The sequence below is a fragment of the Prionailurus viverrinus genome, chromosome D1 (assembly GCF_022837055.1).
Source record: "Prionailurus viverrinus isolate Anna chromosome D1, UM_Priviv_1.0, whole genome shotgun sequence".
In the NCBI taxonomy this organism is placed as follows: domain Eukaryota; kingdom Metazoa; phylum Chordata; class Mammalia; order Carnivora; family Felidae; genus Prionailurus; species Prionailurus viverrinus.
In genome coordinates this window covers 563,836-580,773 of record NC_062570.1, presented here as the reverse complement: position 1 = coordinate 580,773, position 16,938 = coordinate 563,836, and the positions used below count along the sequence as shown (strand labels likewise).

General features: G+C 41.0%; 1 long non-coding RNA gene across 1 annotated transcript; it reads right to left on the bottom strand.

The window, feature by feature from the left end:
* Positions 1-4,160: 4,160 nt before the first annotated feature.
* Positions 4,161-10,705, bottom strand: LOC125147016 (uncharacterized). The gene is made up of 3 exons (XR_007144961.1): positions 10,575-10,705; positions 5,300-5,577; positions 4,161-5,106 (listed from the first exon to the last, which is right to left on the bottom strand). It is a non-coding gene; the product is annotated as an uncharacterized LOC125147016 (long non-coding RNA).
* Positions 10,706-16,938: the final 6,233 nt, after the last annotated feature.

The window sequence follows — 16,938 nt, the reverse complement described above, 5'->3', positions numbered from 1 at the left end:
ATTTCCTCTTAAAATGAGAGACTCTGATTAATTATATTTAATAATATTGCTGACACCTTACATCTATGGGAGAAGTCCATTTTAGGGAAGTAATACTTCTTTGTTTAAACATTTACATCTTTCATATATCGGTATGCAAATAGAGGCTTAAAACTATATTTACCAACTTAGATTCAACTCTAAATCCAAGTTGATAAATATATAAATATTTCAAGTAGTAACTTGGAATCACTGAAGGGAGCAGTTAGGTTTGTCCAAAAAACATCTGAATCACTGACTTCGTTATTTATTTTTTCAATATCGTCTTGCCAAATAACTATTTATCATTGCTTTGTTTTCAAGATGTTTTGCTTTCATGTCCTACGAGAAAGGAAAATGCTGCTCTGTGCAGCACACCTAATGGATCACACAGGCATAAAATGTAAACATTTTCAGCATTTGTCCATTTTAGGCAGTGCATCTTTCTGAGACTAATTTATCTTGTGAGTCATTTGGGTATGTTCATTTTAAACCAGTATGATTTCCACACTGAGTAGAAAAACTAGGTCATACATTTAAAAATTATTAGCTACTACAACACTTTTAAAAAATCAAACTTCTGATTAGTGTGTGCTCAGTGGCCCAAGAGGCAAGAGCTCCAGGCGTCCACCCCAGTTCTCTGTACCTGTGGCATGACATGAACTGCTCCCCTGATTTTGCTAAGATGGGAAGTCCCTTCCTGGGCCGATGACCATGACATCACAGCTTCATTCTTCATCCCTTGTTTTGTCCTCATTGTGAGTAGTCTAACGTGCCTTCACAACAGCCCTCTTAAATTTAGCTCAAACCACCCAGACTACATGAAGGATATCCTAAACAATCATGACTTGTAGGTTATAAGAGAATCACAGTCTTCCTTGTGTCTGTCACTATTTAATCTGTTGATCAGGCAGCAAGGTGAATTGTGTCCTTGTGTCTGGATAAAATCTTTGTTTCAGGCAGGTCGAGTACTGAGACTTGAGGCAGTGTCAGGAACGCTGGGTAACGCTGTCCAGGGGTCAGGAGACTGTGTGTCGTGCTTGGGCACCTCACTTGGGCACAGAGTCTTTTGTGTCGTGTGTCTTGGTGAAGACCTTGATGGGAAGGTCTCTGCCTTCACTGCTCTTCTGCCATTGTCAGGATTGATCAAGGTGACAAACCACAGCAGGTGGGTAATGAGAGGTGGAGTTTCAGCTTCACCAGCCTTGTGAGTCTTGCCTTTGACTTAGGGGTGCTCTCTGTTCTTTGACTCTGCCTCAGACTCCCGTCCCTTCTCAGTCCAGGACTGTTTCCTGTTTTCCTGAATATCTCTGGAGAGCCAAAACCATCAGCTCAAACTTTATTCCAATTTTTTATTTAAAGATTTTTAATTTTGATTTTCAGATTCTATATAATCTATGTTGTCAGCATTGAAGAAATCAAAGGCTTACATGACACAGACCAAACCCTTCAGATTCCTATAATATAGTTCATTTATTCAAAAGAACTTTTATCAGATGCTGTACTGAAAAGTGATATATTTATACGTGAGAAAATAGAAAAAAATAACACAACAGATGACATATTTAAGTGACAAAATATTGATACAAATGACAGCAGCTGTGGAAAGGAGAGAGGAGACTGCATGTAATAATGGAAGGATCACGGTATCCAGTCTGAACTTTGCCAGTGAAAGTGTGAGCTACCTGGGACCGGAAATGTCAGCACCACCTGGGGATTGTTACAAAGTGCAGACTGTACCTACTAACATAGGATCTGCATTTTAACAAATCTTCAATAAGCTTTGAGAAACACTGCTCAAGAACACTCAGATTAGGCTATGCTAATTATTTATTACTTACATACTTGGCCTATGAGATAGTCTCTCCCAAACTGTGAAGCTCTGAGCTCTCCAGGCCCTTCCTGCATCTCTTATATTAAGTAGGATGATTATGAGCATGGATATAGTCAAGAGGTTGGTAGTAATGCAGGGTTTCTTTCTGGAATTTTATTGAAATTCTACTGTGCCTTCACTTTATTTATGCATGCACACACACCCAGAAATCTGTGGAGCCTTAGGCTCATTGCTAAGAACAATAGTATAGACTTTCTATGGTGTTCCATGCTTTGTGTGAGATGCAGTGATGGATAACATGGTCTCTTCCTTCAGGATCTCCACAGAATAAATGTGTAGAAAAGATCTACCAGAAGTATAAATAAAAAAATAAATAAATAAATGAATAAATGAATAAATGCAATGTTAGAGGCCACTCTCAAAATGGTAAGCAAGAAGACATTTAAAAAATACTCCATGATCTTGTATTTTAAAATCAACTCAAGGGGCTCCTGGGTGGCTCGGTCGGTTAAGCGTCCGACTTTAGCTCAGGTCTTGATCTCACGGTGCGTGGGTTCTGAGCTGTCAGCACAGAGCCTACAGTCTACTTCAGATTCTTTGTCTCCTTCTCTCTCTGGACACCCCCCCCCCACCCCGCTCTGTCTCTCTCTCTCTCAAAAATAAACATTAAAAAAAATAAAAGCAACTCTATTGAGATACCGTTTATATACAATAAAATGCACCCATTAAAAAAAAAAACACTTGGAGGAGCCACTTACGAGTGTATGACCATGAATGCCTTTGACGGGAATGATTAATGCCAACTACACAGGTTCAGAATGACTCTCAAGCTTAAGATAATGGATGAGAAACTCCTCTATAAATTACCACATGCTATTCAATGTTATCTGTGTTTTCAGAGAAAGTTTTCATGGAGAGTGTACACCTTTCGATGTAATCTGTGGGTTGAGCATGCAGCCTGATTCCCCCTTTTGGTCCCCAGCTGTCACTCTGTGAACTTCCCTTTCTCTCTCATAAGGACACTGTCTTTGACCTATGTTTCTGAATTCTTTTTTTTTGAGGTGTTTTCGTTTTCATTTCTGTTTTTGTTATTTTCCACTTTAGGATCTTTGAGCCATTCTCCTTCTCCTGAAGAGTCAGCATGATCTTTTTAAAAACTCCTTATAGGGGCGCCTGGGTGGCGCAGTCGGTTAAGCGTCCGACTTCAGCCAGGTCACGATCTCGCGGTCCGTGAGTTCGAGCCCCGCGTCAGGCTCTGGGCTGATGGCTCGGAGCCTGGAGCCTGTTTCCGATTCTGTGTCTCCCTCTCTCTCTGCCCCTCCCCCGTTCATGCTCTGTCTCTCTCTGTCCCAAAAAAAATAAATTAACGTTGAAAAAAAAAATTAAAAAAAAACCTCCTTATAAATTAAGACTTAACAATTAACTATTATCATTAATATAGACAATTATTTAACATAAAACATCAGCTAAAAAGGGACCAGATTCCCAAGCTCAGGAAAGAGCAGTAATCTGGCACAAAATACATGAGGCTTATATGTTATCATTTGTCAGAAACTTAAAAGCATGTGGAAATTTAATTTTTGTAATATAAATCTCATGACCCACTTATGTTGGTATGAGTCAAACACCACCAGCTTCAGACACCACGTTATTTCCCCTCCACTCCCAGTACATAATTTCTCCCAAAGTTACAAAACATTAACAGCTTATACCATCACCGACAGCTGAGAATGATGGTTAACCCGTTACCAGATGCGGAGGACTTTCTCACCAACCATAAGGCTTATGGAACAGAATTAAGATGTACAGTTGTTGGCTGACACGTTTTTCCATTAAAATATTTTATTTCCAAAGAATCATTTGGAGTGTTTAAGGATCAGCATAGCAAATTTTCTAGTTATTTGTTGCTTTTGGTGGGGTAGAGGTTGGAGGAAGAAGCAAAGACTGATGTAGGTCATATCTGAGACAAACTTGTAGTAGTAAAATTCCTAGTTGGAAAAATATTTTGAACCTAGAAAATAAAGCTGCATGTCAAAAGATTTATTTTAGTTATAAATATTGTACTGATGACTAGCCCTTCATGTTATTTCGTCTCTAATTGGGACATAGAGTGTGGATAATTAACATACTTAGAACTTCCAGGTTTTTTTTTTAATTTTTTTTAATGTTTATTTATTTTTGAGACAGAGACAGAGCATGAATGGGGGAGGGTTAGAGAGAGAGGGAGACGCAGAATCTGAAGCAGGCTCCAGGCTCTGAGCCATCAGCACAGAGCCCGACGCGGGGCTCAAACTCATGGACCGTGAGATCATGACCTGGGCCGAAGTCGGACGCTTAACCGACTGAGCCACCCAGGCGCTCCAGAACTTCCAATTCTTAAAAAGTAAAAAAAGAATTAAATACAAACACCCATCACTCTCATACATGCCTGTTCTCCCCAGAATAACTTGTGGGAAAGCACTGGCTCACAAGTTGCTTTATTATTTAGAATTTATTCACTTTTTAAGTCAAGAGGAAGTGAATGCATGTCCTTTGCCTCTGCCTCTGTGACATTTATGTTATTCTGTTATGACACGGGGAGCAATTATGTTTGATTTAATGCAATACATTTGATTGGGGTGACATTGTTAGGAGCTCTGTGTTTACTGGGTCATCTGCAAGTTTTTCAATACCACTGAGTGCCAGGTGAGAGCTAGCGAATTGGATTACTCATATTTGGAAAATCAAAGGAAAATTCAGTGTTTTGTTTTCCTTAAGAGAACTGTTTATTTAATCTAAATGTTATATAATGACTTTTATAATTGCTTCCAAAATTTTTCTCTCCTTGGAACCTGAAATTTTACAACTATGTTAATTAATAACGTTCTGCACTTCCACAGCACCTTTTTGTCTGAAAATCTCAGTGTTTACTTGTCTTTATCCTGTCTTCCGGGAGAAGTGAATCTGTGTTTTTTTTGCTTTTTCCTTTTTAAGTATAAAAAGTGCATTGATTCAGAATGCCCACTTTTTGTCCAGCATCGCATTTGTGTGGCATATTGTCCCAAGAAAAGGAAGGTCTCACCTGCTGTTGTTCTCGAGACTGAACGGGCCCTGGCGACTTTCCTGCCCGCACTTGGTGATGGCGTTAGAGAGCATGCAAGAGCATTTCACAGACTTCTTGGGGATAAAGATCACACTTTCACTTTTTAATGTTTATTTAATATTTGTTATATTTTAGTGAAGCCAAGTAACTGTGAACTCCACATCCACACATTCTGCAAAATAATGAAGTCATAAACTCATAGGCTAAGGCAAACGGCAACCACAAGAAGCTTTTGAGACCCACAGATGAAGTCTAGAGTCCTTGTGCTAGCAAGTTCCTGCGGCACCCACCCACCCAGGGTCTGAAAAGAGCACACGTTCATTATCTCACAGTGTCTGGAGGCCCAAAGTCTGGGAACAGCTTACCCACGTTCTTGGCTTAGGGTCTCCAAAAGCTGTGATCACAGTGTTGGCTAAGTGGCGTCAACGTCTGGAGGCCAACTGGGGAAGAATTCACTTCCAGGCTTACTCAGAGTGGCCACAGTCCTTTCGGTTGTAGGACTGAGGATCCTGGCTTGTTGCCGCTGTTGGATGCCAACCGCTCTCAGATCCTGGACACCACCCTGAGCCCCGTGCCAGGTGGGTACCATGCTAGCATGGCCACTTCTTCACAGGAAGCTAGGGAGACCATCTCTAGAGTGACTCTGCTAACAAGACACAGTCTTATGAACATAATATAAACACAGAAGTGCATCCCGTCACCTTTGCCGTTCTCGACTAGACAGAAGCAAATGCCAGGCTTTGCCCACAGGCAAGGGAGATAGCTGTACAAGGCCGTGAGCGGCAGGAGGTGGGGATCATGCCCCACCCTACCCATAACCAGTCCTATCAATGCAGGTTAGGGAGAGCAGCATATAATGGAAAAACCAGTGACTAAAGCTAGAAGGGCCTTATCTCTTTCTCGTGTCAACAAAGAAAGTAAATTCGGAGGAAGCTGTGTCGTGACGGGTCTGGCAGCTCCACCTGTGCTTCTGGGCCTCTGCAAGTTTTAGTACATCTTCCAGGCCCAGCTTTCAGTCTTAAGGCCACTTCCTGGCCCAACATGGCTGTTAATGGTTACAGCCGTCAGTAGCATAAAGAAGGAAAAGCAGACAGAGAAAAAGTTGGAGCGGCCGGAGCAGCCTCCATAGCTGTCCTCCAAGTCCCACAGAGCAAGGCATCGGTTTGGACATATCTGACATGTTGCTGAGGGCCATGTGAGCGAGTTACAGCTGAGGGAGAGGCTGGGAAAGACAGTTCCTAACTGGAGCTGTTGTTGTCAAATAATGCAGGGGATCTTTTACGAAGGAAGTAAGGGTGGTAACTTGCTGCTTCTGCCCAGCCGGCCCCGGGAGTTCCTTAAGGTTTGCTGACACTAAATGCTGAAGTGCCCTGTCCGATACTGACCTCCTAAGGAAACCATGCTCCGAGGTCGGCCTCCAGCCACCCCAAACAGAGAAACCATGTTGATTCCTGCCCGTGCTGGCAGAGGCATCTTTGCCATGGAAGGTCCCTTATGTGGACTTCCCCATCCTTGCCAGAGTTCCTGCCTTGGTAACATGCAGTGAATCAATCAACAGTACTCGGGGCTTGTTTTGACTGATTCCACCCTTCATCTCCACCCTCGGTTCCCAAAACTCTTGGGTCGGAGTCCTGGCTCAGTGCCCATCTCCCTTCTACTCAGTGATTTATTGCCTGTTCTGTGTGCTGGCTCCATTTCAGGACACAGATCACTCCCTTTTGCATCTTTCTGTTTTTCTTTTTAATGTTTATTTATTTTTGAGAGAGAGAGAGAGAGAGAGAGAGAGAGAGAGAGAGAGAGAGCGAGAGACAGAGCACAAGCAGGAGAGGGGCAGAGAGAGACACACAGAATCCAAAGCAGGCTCCAGGCTTTGAGCTGTCAGCACAGAGGCCCCGCCCAGTGCGGGGCCTGAACCCATGAACCATGAGATCCTGATCTGAGTGGAAGTCGGACTCTTAACTGACTGAGCCACCCAGGCACCCCTCCCTTTTGCATCTTTGATGCCAGGTCCTTGTCTGGGCAGATCCCGTTCTCTGTCCCTATGCTCCTGTTACCATCTACAGCTGGGAGTGACCCCAATGTCCTCCATGTCTCACGATCTGGATCTAGGTCCCATCATGTGCTCCACAGCCTCAGCCTGGCACTCTTACAGCAATTACCTGGGCCGTGGGGAGGTCAAACAACTGGGAATACTAGCACAGGCACATAATACGTGCTCAGTGAAGATCTGAGCTGGTTTTAATGGGTACTGCATTTTGGGATAACAATCTTGGATCTTACTGATGTCAACCTCCCTCACATACTCAGGTTATGTTCTTTTCTCCACAGAGAATATTCCAGCACAAGTCTAAGACCAGTTAGGTCTCAGGCAACAGTCTTGGGACCTTACTTTGTCAATGCCAAAAATAATTTGGGTGAGACTCTCAATCAGTGGTGAAATATTTGGGGGAATATATAGGGCTTTGAGCCCGCAGGGACATGGCTGCTGGGGGGTGAAGGGAAGAGAAATGAGAATTCTGCTGAGCTGCCTGGGCTTCCTGCTCCCCTGTTTTTATCTGTGGCTGTTGCCTGAAATCCTTCCTCCTTACATTCCCAGCACTGTTGTTGGAGATTCTACAGATGATTTGCTTCCCTGAAATTACACTTCTCTGTTAGATGATTGCCTTAGCCTATTCCACCTTCCAAGTCATCTCTCTGCCCTAATGTCTGACTTATGTTGACCCACAGGTTCTGAGTCTGAAGTTACAGGCATATTGGCCAGTATTCTTACCCTCTTCTCAAAGCAGTTGGGACACCACACTGTCACTTTTCATTGACACTACTAAGATTTATGAGACCTCTCTTTGTGCAAGACACTATTCTTGGTATTTGGGATAGAGGGATGAACAAAAGAATGTCCTTAATCTCTTGTCATTTGTAATCTATAAAAAATCACAATGAGCAAGTAAATCAATGGCAAACATAAAAACATGAAGTAATGGTAAATGCATTGTAGGGAACTAAAATAAGCTATGGTATTAATGAGTAACTGAAGTTTACATGATTAAGAAGGGTCTCTGAAGAATTAAACTATATGCTGAAATGTATTCCCCACAGACAAGATGTGGAAACAACCTAAGTATTGTGTCCATTGACACCTGCCAATTGTGACAATATGCATGGAACTGGAGGGCATTGTGCTGAGTGAAAGAAGCCAGAAAGAGGGAGACAGATACTCTATGGTATCACTTACATGTGGAACCTAAAAAAATCTAAAAGTCAAAGACGTAGAAACACAGAAGTAGAATGACTGACGGTTGCTGGGGTTGGGGGAGGGGTGGAAATAGGGAGAGGTTGGTCGAAGGGTACACCCTCTCAGTTAAAGGATCAGTAATTCTGAGGAGCTAATGTGTAGCATGATGACCATAGTTGATAATACTGTATTGTACACCTGAAATTTTGCTGAGAGTAAATTTCTAAAAAATGCTTGAGAGATACATGTGCGAGGGGATGAGTGTGTTAATTAGCTACATTGTGGGATGTATACCAAATCACCATGTTGTATACTTTAAATATATTACATTTTTTATTTATATTTATTACATGTTGTAAAGTAAAAATATATTTGTTAATTACACCTCAACAACAAAAAAATAAGAATGAGTAAAATAAAAATTTAAAAATGTATGTACTAAGATCTTAAAAAATACCTGATACTAGAGGATTGATAACATAATGTTTAGTGCATCCATATAATATGCTGCCACTAAAACTAATGATGATGTATATTTGGGCAAAGTGGAAGCTGTACATGCATCTGATGTGCGTATGAGTTTGCACAGCAGGACATTTATAACTACCTCTGGGTGGTAAGATGAAGGGCCATCTTCAAAAATATGCTCTTTATGTTTTTTTCTGCATTATTTTTTGCAACGTGTAAGATTTTATCTTATGGTGAGAAAAGAAGAACAATAGAAGTACTTAATAAAATAGAGAAAAAGGGATCCGGATAGGCTACCTCTAAGCATCCTTTCTGCAGATGGAGGTTGATGACCTTGATCCTCACAGAGAAGAGCCGTTCTTCTTACTAAGTCTGTCTCTGGCACCTGGACCGAGTACTACCTGGGACTGGGTTTATTAGAGGTCTGTCTGAGCAAGGAGGGAGCCACGCGCAGCTGCTTACAGTCACAGAGAACTAGGACTTCAGACAAGCTAATGAGAGGAGACAGAAACAGGCCACTGGAGATGTCTGCTGGTCACTGAGCCATAAATCCTTTCCCCACTTACTCCCCTCCTGCCAGCTGTGCACTGTGACCTGGTGTCTAGGAGATCATCCACGTTCAGTGGATCGTGGGGCAGCAACAGAGAACCAGTGCAGAAGCACTTCTGTCTTTCCAAAGGGGAGGATTATGCAGGTCTGAGAACAACACGGATGGTCACATTGTGCTGATCTTTCTTTATGGTCAGACACTTACTTTGCTCAGTGGACTAAACGGTTAATTATAATGAAGACATAATACTCCAGACTGACTCTGAAAGTGGGAATCAGACCAATCATTATATGGGTACATTTATCCTATTTTTCCATTTTATTATACTCCTGGATAATATTCCATCCAGAACAGTCAGTATGCACTGAAGTACAATACATATTGTACTAAAATGACAATTTATAGCTCTTCAATAAATGCAGAGACTCATTTCTATGTACGTTACAATCTACTTACTCCTTGAAATTGGATCCAGAGCACCTGGAATAAGAATGTCCCTTAGAAATCATCTTGTCTGATTCTGTTTCCAATAGCAGCAGAGAAGCTTATCTCAGGAATTTGAGAGTGACAAAGAGCAGGATAGAAACTGCAAATGATATCACCCTTAAAGGAGGAAAACCTCACTGGACCGGATACACTCTAATATGGCTTTTATCTGAGATAACTCTCTAGTCTGAAAGGCACAGAGCAGCTGGAAATAAGCTGAAGGCTCTTGCGTTATTGACTTGAGATATCTGAAGACAGAGTTGGGAGCCGCTAGAGAAGCTGGAAGTTGAGTTGAGAAATTCTGTCAAGAAGGAAGTCACAGATCTGTGTATAAAGTCCCCTCAAATCCTTGGCTAACTCCTGATACGCATCTGCCTGGGGAAAACCCGACAGGAAGCAACAGATGAACGGTTGAAAGAAATTTCAGTTGCTGCTCTTCATAAAAGAGAGAGAGTTTAGAATTCGAGTCTGGCCATGTTGGAGGACTTGGTAAATTCCCCCTATTCACAGAAACCCCACAAGGTTCAAGCCGTGGGAGCAAAGACTGTGTCCCAGATCTAAAGGGTTCTAGGTCTAAGCATAAACCATGAGACCTACTCCGGAAAGTATAAAACCAAGTCTCTCTGAGTTCAGTGTGATCAGCCAATAACTGCGTGCCAGAACAAAAATCAACACCATCCCAAGGAGGATAACAGAATCCAGAGTCTCCGCAACACGTCGTGCACAGGGTCTAGTACTTATTAAATATCAGTAGGTATGCAAAGGAGCAGGAAGATGTGACTCACAGTCATGAGAAAAATGAGTCAGAAGAACCAACCCTAAGATGACATAGATGTTGGAACTAGCAGACAAGAATTTTCAGCAGCTCTTGAAACTATGCTCAGTCTAGACGTTATCGACTTACCGTTTCTCAGCCTCGACTTTGCTTTTCTGTGACCTGCTTTGTGATGTTGGAGCAAGAGTCTGTAAACATTTCTCTTTTGCCAGCTGTCCCAGTATTGAGCTTTGTTAACAGAAGGTCCTGAATGGGGAGGCTGCAGGAGGAAGGAGTTTCTCTTCCTGGTTCTGTTGTGCTTTTAATTAAAAAGGAATTCTGGCTCTTGCAGTATGAGGCTGCCAGAAGACAGTGTGACGCCCGGCAGGTGGCTTTCCCCGTGAACTTCAGCAGCAGGTCGGCAGGTATCTTCCCACATGTCTTCCCACTTGGGGGCGGGCACACCAGCAGGTGATTTCCTGCTTGCCATCCCTAGCCTGGAATACATCGTGAACTTACCTGCTGTTCTATGTGTTAACACCATAGCCTCCCTAATGATGTATGAATCTCAGTCTTGGCGGGGGCGGGGGGAGGGGGGAAGTGATTTATTCCACGTCTATTCATGCCTCGGCTCCCAATATCTGCTATTTATATAGTCTTTAGAATTCTCTTTACCTCTTAGTGGTTAATCCCCTGACACTAGTTAATAATTCTTTCTATTATGTTTTTCCTATTCAAATTATTGATGTGTTTTCTACCTCCTGACTGGACCCTGAACTACAAAATGTATTTAAAATGAACACACAATTGTTATAAGATATGTTTAAGATGAGTAGGAAATCTCAATACTAAGATAATATAAATGATTTATAACATTTCTAAAACAAAATTCATGGCATGGACTTAATAGCATATTAAACATCTTGATTGCACAACAAAATTAAAATTGGATGATGACTATATTTCTCTGAGAAACTGAGAGAACAGAAAATGAAGAGGTAGGTGCTGAGCACCTTAGGGACCTGTGGAATCCTGTCACAAAAGGAGACCATGTATATAATTGTAGTCTCAGAAAGAGAGAAGGAAGAGAAAGTGGGACAAAAAATATTTTTAAAAAATAATGGCTGGAACATTCCCAACTTGGGAAAACAGAAATCTATAGATTCAAAAAGTTCAGCAACTTTGAAGAAGATAAATATGGAGAGCATCGTCCTTAGGCACATGATAGTCAAACGGCTGAAAATCATGATAGATAATCTTGAAAGCAGACAAGGAAAAATGATTCATCAATAGAGAGCGACAATCATATGCTGACCTTCCAGCAGAACTAGCAGAAACCAGAACTCAGGGAACAATATCTTTAAAGTACTGGAAGAAAAAAAAAAAGTCAATTCTGAATTCCTTCAATAAAATATCCTTCTACAATATATAAAGTTAAGTAAAAACAAGTAAGAATTTTCTCAGATAATTAAAAGCTGAGAAAATTCTTTAGCAGCAGTGCTGACACTACAAGAAATACTGAAGAGACTCTTTAGGCATAAGAAATTACCCAACATGAAAAATCTCATCTGCAGTTGGGAATGAAGAGCACCAGAGACTTTATTTATTTATTTTTAATGTTTATTTATTTTTGAGAGAGACAGAGACAGAATGCAAGTGGGTTAGGGGCAGAGAGAGAGGGAGACACAGAATCCGAAGCAGGTTCCAGGCTCTGAGCTGTCAGCACAGAGCCTGACGCTGAGCTTGAACTCACGAGCTGTGAGATCAGGACCTGAGCCGAAGTCAGATGCTCAACCGACTGAGCCACCCAGGCGCCCCAAGCACTAGAGACTTTAAATATGCAGGTAAATATAGTAGAAACTAATTGTTCTCCTGAGCTTTGTAAAATACATACAATCAAGTAAAACAAAACAAAACAAAATTTATAACCTATGCAGATACAAAACATATGAAAACAGTAACACAGAAGAAGGAGTAAATGGAATTGTAATGTTGCAGCATTCTTACATTTTATGAAAAGCAGTAGAATATTAAATCTATGTGGAATGTGACAAGTTAAAGTGCATGATATAGTCCCTGAGCTGCGATTTAAAGAGGAGATGTACACCTAAAAAGGAGAAATTAAAATGCAATAATATGGTTGCCAAATTAATGCTAAATAAAGGCTATGGGGGAGAAATAAGTGAGACAAATAGAAATCAAAATGTAAAATGACAGACTTAAGCGCAGTCATATAAAGAATTGTATGTAAATGAACTAGGCACTCCAATTAGAAGGTAGAGATCATCAGATTGCTTTTTATTTAAAAAAAGTAGTATCTGACTTGTGTACAAGAAATACACTATCAATATAAAGACACAGATATGTAGGATGTAAAAGAGTGGAAAAAATATACCATTCAAAGAGTAAATATATGAAAGCTGGTGTAGCTATCTAAATACCAACACGCTTGAAGACAAGGAATAGTAACACAGTGCATTTCATAATGATAAAAGGGAAAACCCATCAGGGAGACGTAACCATGTATATATATATGTACATAAAAACAGCTTTGAAATACATGAAGCGAAATGGACAGACGAATCGAGATGTAGACAAATCCAAGATCATAGTGTGGGATTTTACCATCCCTCTTTCTTTAATTAGCAGGAGAACTGGACAACAAACCAGTAAGAATGTAGAATGTGTTTAACAACATGATCGGCCATGTGATCAACTGACGTGTATAGACCAATAAACAGAACGAAAGGATACACACCCCTTTCAAGCACACAGAACATGCATATCACTATAGATTATATGCTGGGCCATAAAAAAATCCTTCATTAGTTAGAAAAGATTGACTCTTATTGAGGGTGTTCTCTGAAAAAAATCACATTAAATTAGAAATCATTAAAAATTAATTATCTAGGGGCGCCGGGGTGGCTCAGTTGGTTGAGTGTCCAACTTTATCTCAGGTGGTAATCTCAGGGTTTCTGAGTTAGAATCCTGCATCTGGCTTTCTGCTGTCAGTGTAGAGCCCAATTCAGATCCTCTGTCTCCTCCCTGCTCTCTACGCCTCCCCCACTTGCTCTCTTGTTCTCGTTCTCAAAAATAAATAAATATTTAAAAAGTTAATTATCTAGAAAAGCCCAAATAAGGGAGAAATTAAGCGGCACACTGTTAAATACCCTGTGGATGGGGCGTCTGGGTGGCTTAGTTGGTTTAGCATACAACTCTTGATTTCAGCTCGGGTCATGATCTCATTGTTATGGATTCAACCCACATGGAGCTCTGCACTAACAGTGTGGAGACTGCTTGGGATTCTCTCTCTCCCTTTCTCTCTACCTCTCCTCTGTTCTCACTCTCCCTTTCTCTCTCAAAAAATAAACTAAAAAATTAAAATTAAAATAAATACCCTGTGCATAAAAGGAAAAAAAATAGAATTTAAAAGTATTTACAATATTTTTTTAAAAATAGGCTTCATGCCCAGTGTGGAACACAGTGCAGGGCTTGCACTCACGACCCTGAGATCAAGACCTGTGCTGACATCAAGAGTTGGATGCTTAACCGACTGGCCACCCAGAAGCCCCCAAAGTACTCACAATTTAAAGATAATGAAAACAATATATAAAACTTGTTGGAAGCAGCTAAAATAGTGCTGAGTAAAGTTTGTGACATTAAATCCTTATATTGTGTATCATCAATTTTAAACCTGTTTTTTTAACCTTCCAACTTAAAAAGCTTCAAAAAGGTATGCACTTGAAAGCCAAATCAATAGAAAACAGACACAAAATTAACAAAACCAAAAGTCCATTTTTAAAGAGATTAATAAAATATATTTTTAAAAATCTGGTTAGGTAAATCCAGAAATAAAACACATATCTTCTTTTTAATTGCTGGTATTAGCAATTTAACTACCACTCTTACATACCTAACAAGGTAAAAAAGAGACTAGCATAAAAACTATAAATTCAACAATAAGTTGGACAACTTACTGAATTAGAACATTTTCTGGAAAAAACTTTTCAAAATAGACACAAGATGGAATTGAAATATGAATAACCTTTTATCTGTGTGACACTGAATGTTTTTTAAACAAAATTCCAACAAGGAGAAAAACTATAGACCTAGATATTTCAATTGTGACAAACATGTAAGGAAGAAAGAATATCAATTTTACACAAACTATTTCAAACAATAGGAAGGAGTCACACTGCTCAGCTGGTTTTATGAGACCAGTACAACCCTGATAAGAAAAACAAAACTTTCCAGACATGTGACAACAAGAGAAAATTATAGAACAGTATCTATCATGAGCAGTGAATATAATGTGAAAATCCTTCACAAGGTATTAGCAAATCAGCCCATTAATATATTTAAAAAAAAAAAAAAGGCTAAGTCTCGTTATTCTCTAGGAATGCAAAGTTGGCTTAACAATAAAAAATCAATGTTATTAACCACATTAAACAATAAAGAAGTATTCAATCTTGTCAATAGATGCAAAACAAGCATTTGACAAAATTCAGCACTGTCCTCTCCTGGCATTTATGACTGCCAGCAGCTCCTTGCATCTGCTGGGTATTTGCTCCTCATTTCCTCAGAGACCCCTCCTCTCTTGTCTCTCCCTGTGGCTCTCGGGTCTCCATCATCCACCAACCTCTCCTCTGAATTCCACACTTCGGTAGACACTGCCTGTAAGTCTACTCTTTGGTCATCTCACACCTAGTGTGTTCAGAGCTGGACTCCTAAACCACAAATAAATATTCCTACCCCCCCCCAATCTATTTCTCCCCTAGGCTCTTCCTTCACAATAGATGTCATTATAATCTACCCAAGTGTTGGCACAACAGCTCTGATATCCTGCTTGATTCCTCCTTCTTACTACTCTCCCAGTCTACTCTATCAGAAAGAACTAGACTTTCTATATCCACAGCACCTCTCCGCTTATGAGTCTCTGCTCACCCTCACTGACACCACCTTGTGGAAGTACCACATTAGCCTCTCTTCCTACTGCTCTTCCTGACTCCCCACTGGCTCTCCATGTCTACTTTTCATATAGCATCTGGCATGATCCTATTATTCCTCAGTTTAAAGCCTCTAGTGTCTTCCTTTGCATGACAAATATAATCTGAACTTCTAGGGGGTCTTTAACATCTGCTTAAAGTGGCCCTCGTTCATCTTTTCGACCTCATTGCATTCGTATGCACAGTCACTCTCCATACTTTATCCACACTGGCCCCTTTGTTCCTCAAATATGCCAATTCTTCATGACCTAAGGAATCTAGGAATAGATGCTAAAATAAAGGTTGGCCAAACTCAACCTGTCCTCTAGTAGAGATGGGGGTGACTATTATAAATACTTTGTGAAAGTTTTCAAATCCATGTGACATACCAGTGTGATGTGTGTGTGTGTGTGATACTCCTACATTTATTTTCCTATGTTAATATGCAATAGATTATTAATGCAAATGAGACCTTGTTTGAAGACAGAGCAAGGAAGTGAGGGAACAATTCTATTTTGAGTCATGGGGGAAGGGGAAGCCCAGAGGGATACAGAAAATGTGAAGGGTGAATCCTTAGACGGAGGAAGGAAGGAAAGAGAAAGGAATGGGAAGGCAGGAGGCTGGGTTAAGGGGGTCTAGCCTGGATAGAGTTTGGATCTGAGCACAGATGAGAGTCTTAACTATCTTGAGAACATAGTATCTGGAATAGAGAATTTGTGATATGCTGTCAACAGGTGGAAGAAGAGAGCAGACTTGGTCATCAGACCTGACCCTAAGGTAATAGACAATCCAACAGAGCTGGCTGCTCCTTGGGAACAGACGCAGTGAGGTGATGAGGGGCAGTCCAGCCAGGCCAGAATAGCATGGTTTCCATGGTAACACACAAGCAGCTGATCTAGGCTGGTTCCATGGGATGACCTGTGGACTCTCTGCATAGGCTGGTGACCAGTGAGTCGAAGAGCTCAATGCATGTAAATTCTGGCCACTTAGAGGGGATATCAGATTGAATAGCAGAATTTGGCACATCCCAGCTAAGAGGGTAGGACCAAGGTCCAAATCCAGTGAGACTAATAAATAGCAGGGCAGGTCACATGTGGGGGAACGTGTGGAATGAGGCAGTTAGTGGCACACGGACTAGGGCTAAGGGTAGCAAGATTTTTTTAATGTGCAAATTGAAAAGCAGCTACGTCAACAGAGGAGCAACATCAGAAACATCAGTAGCATGAGGGCCTTGATGCTGTATCACTTGCACCCGTGCTCCTTATCATTTTGGGCCGAAAACCAGTTTGTCTTCAAACAGCTCTTAAGGTGACATTCACAGTTACTGATAATTGAGACTCATATCTACAAAAGGAAAGGACTGCCAGGCAACACAACTAAAACCTGACTGATGGTCTAGTGCCCCAACACACAAACATCAGTGATGTTAAGATAGCAAGACATAGGGGCGCTTGGTGGTTCAGTCAGTTAAGTGTCTGACTTCAGCTCAGGTCATGATCTCATGGTTCATGGGTTTGAGCCCTGTGTCC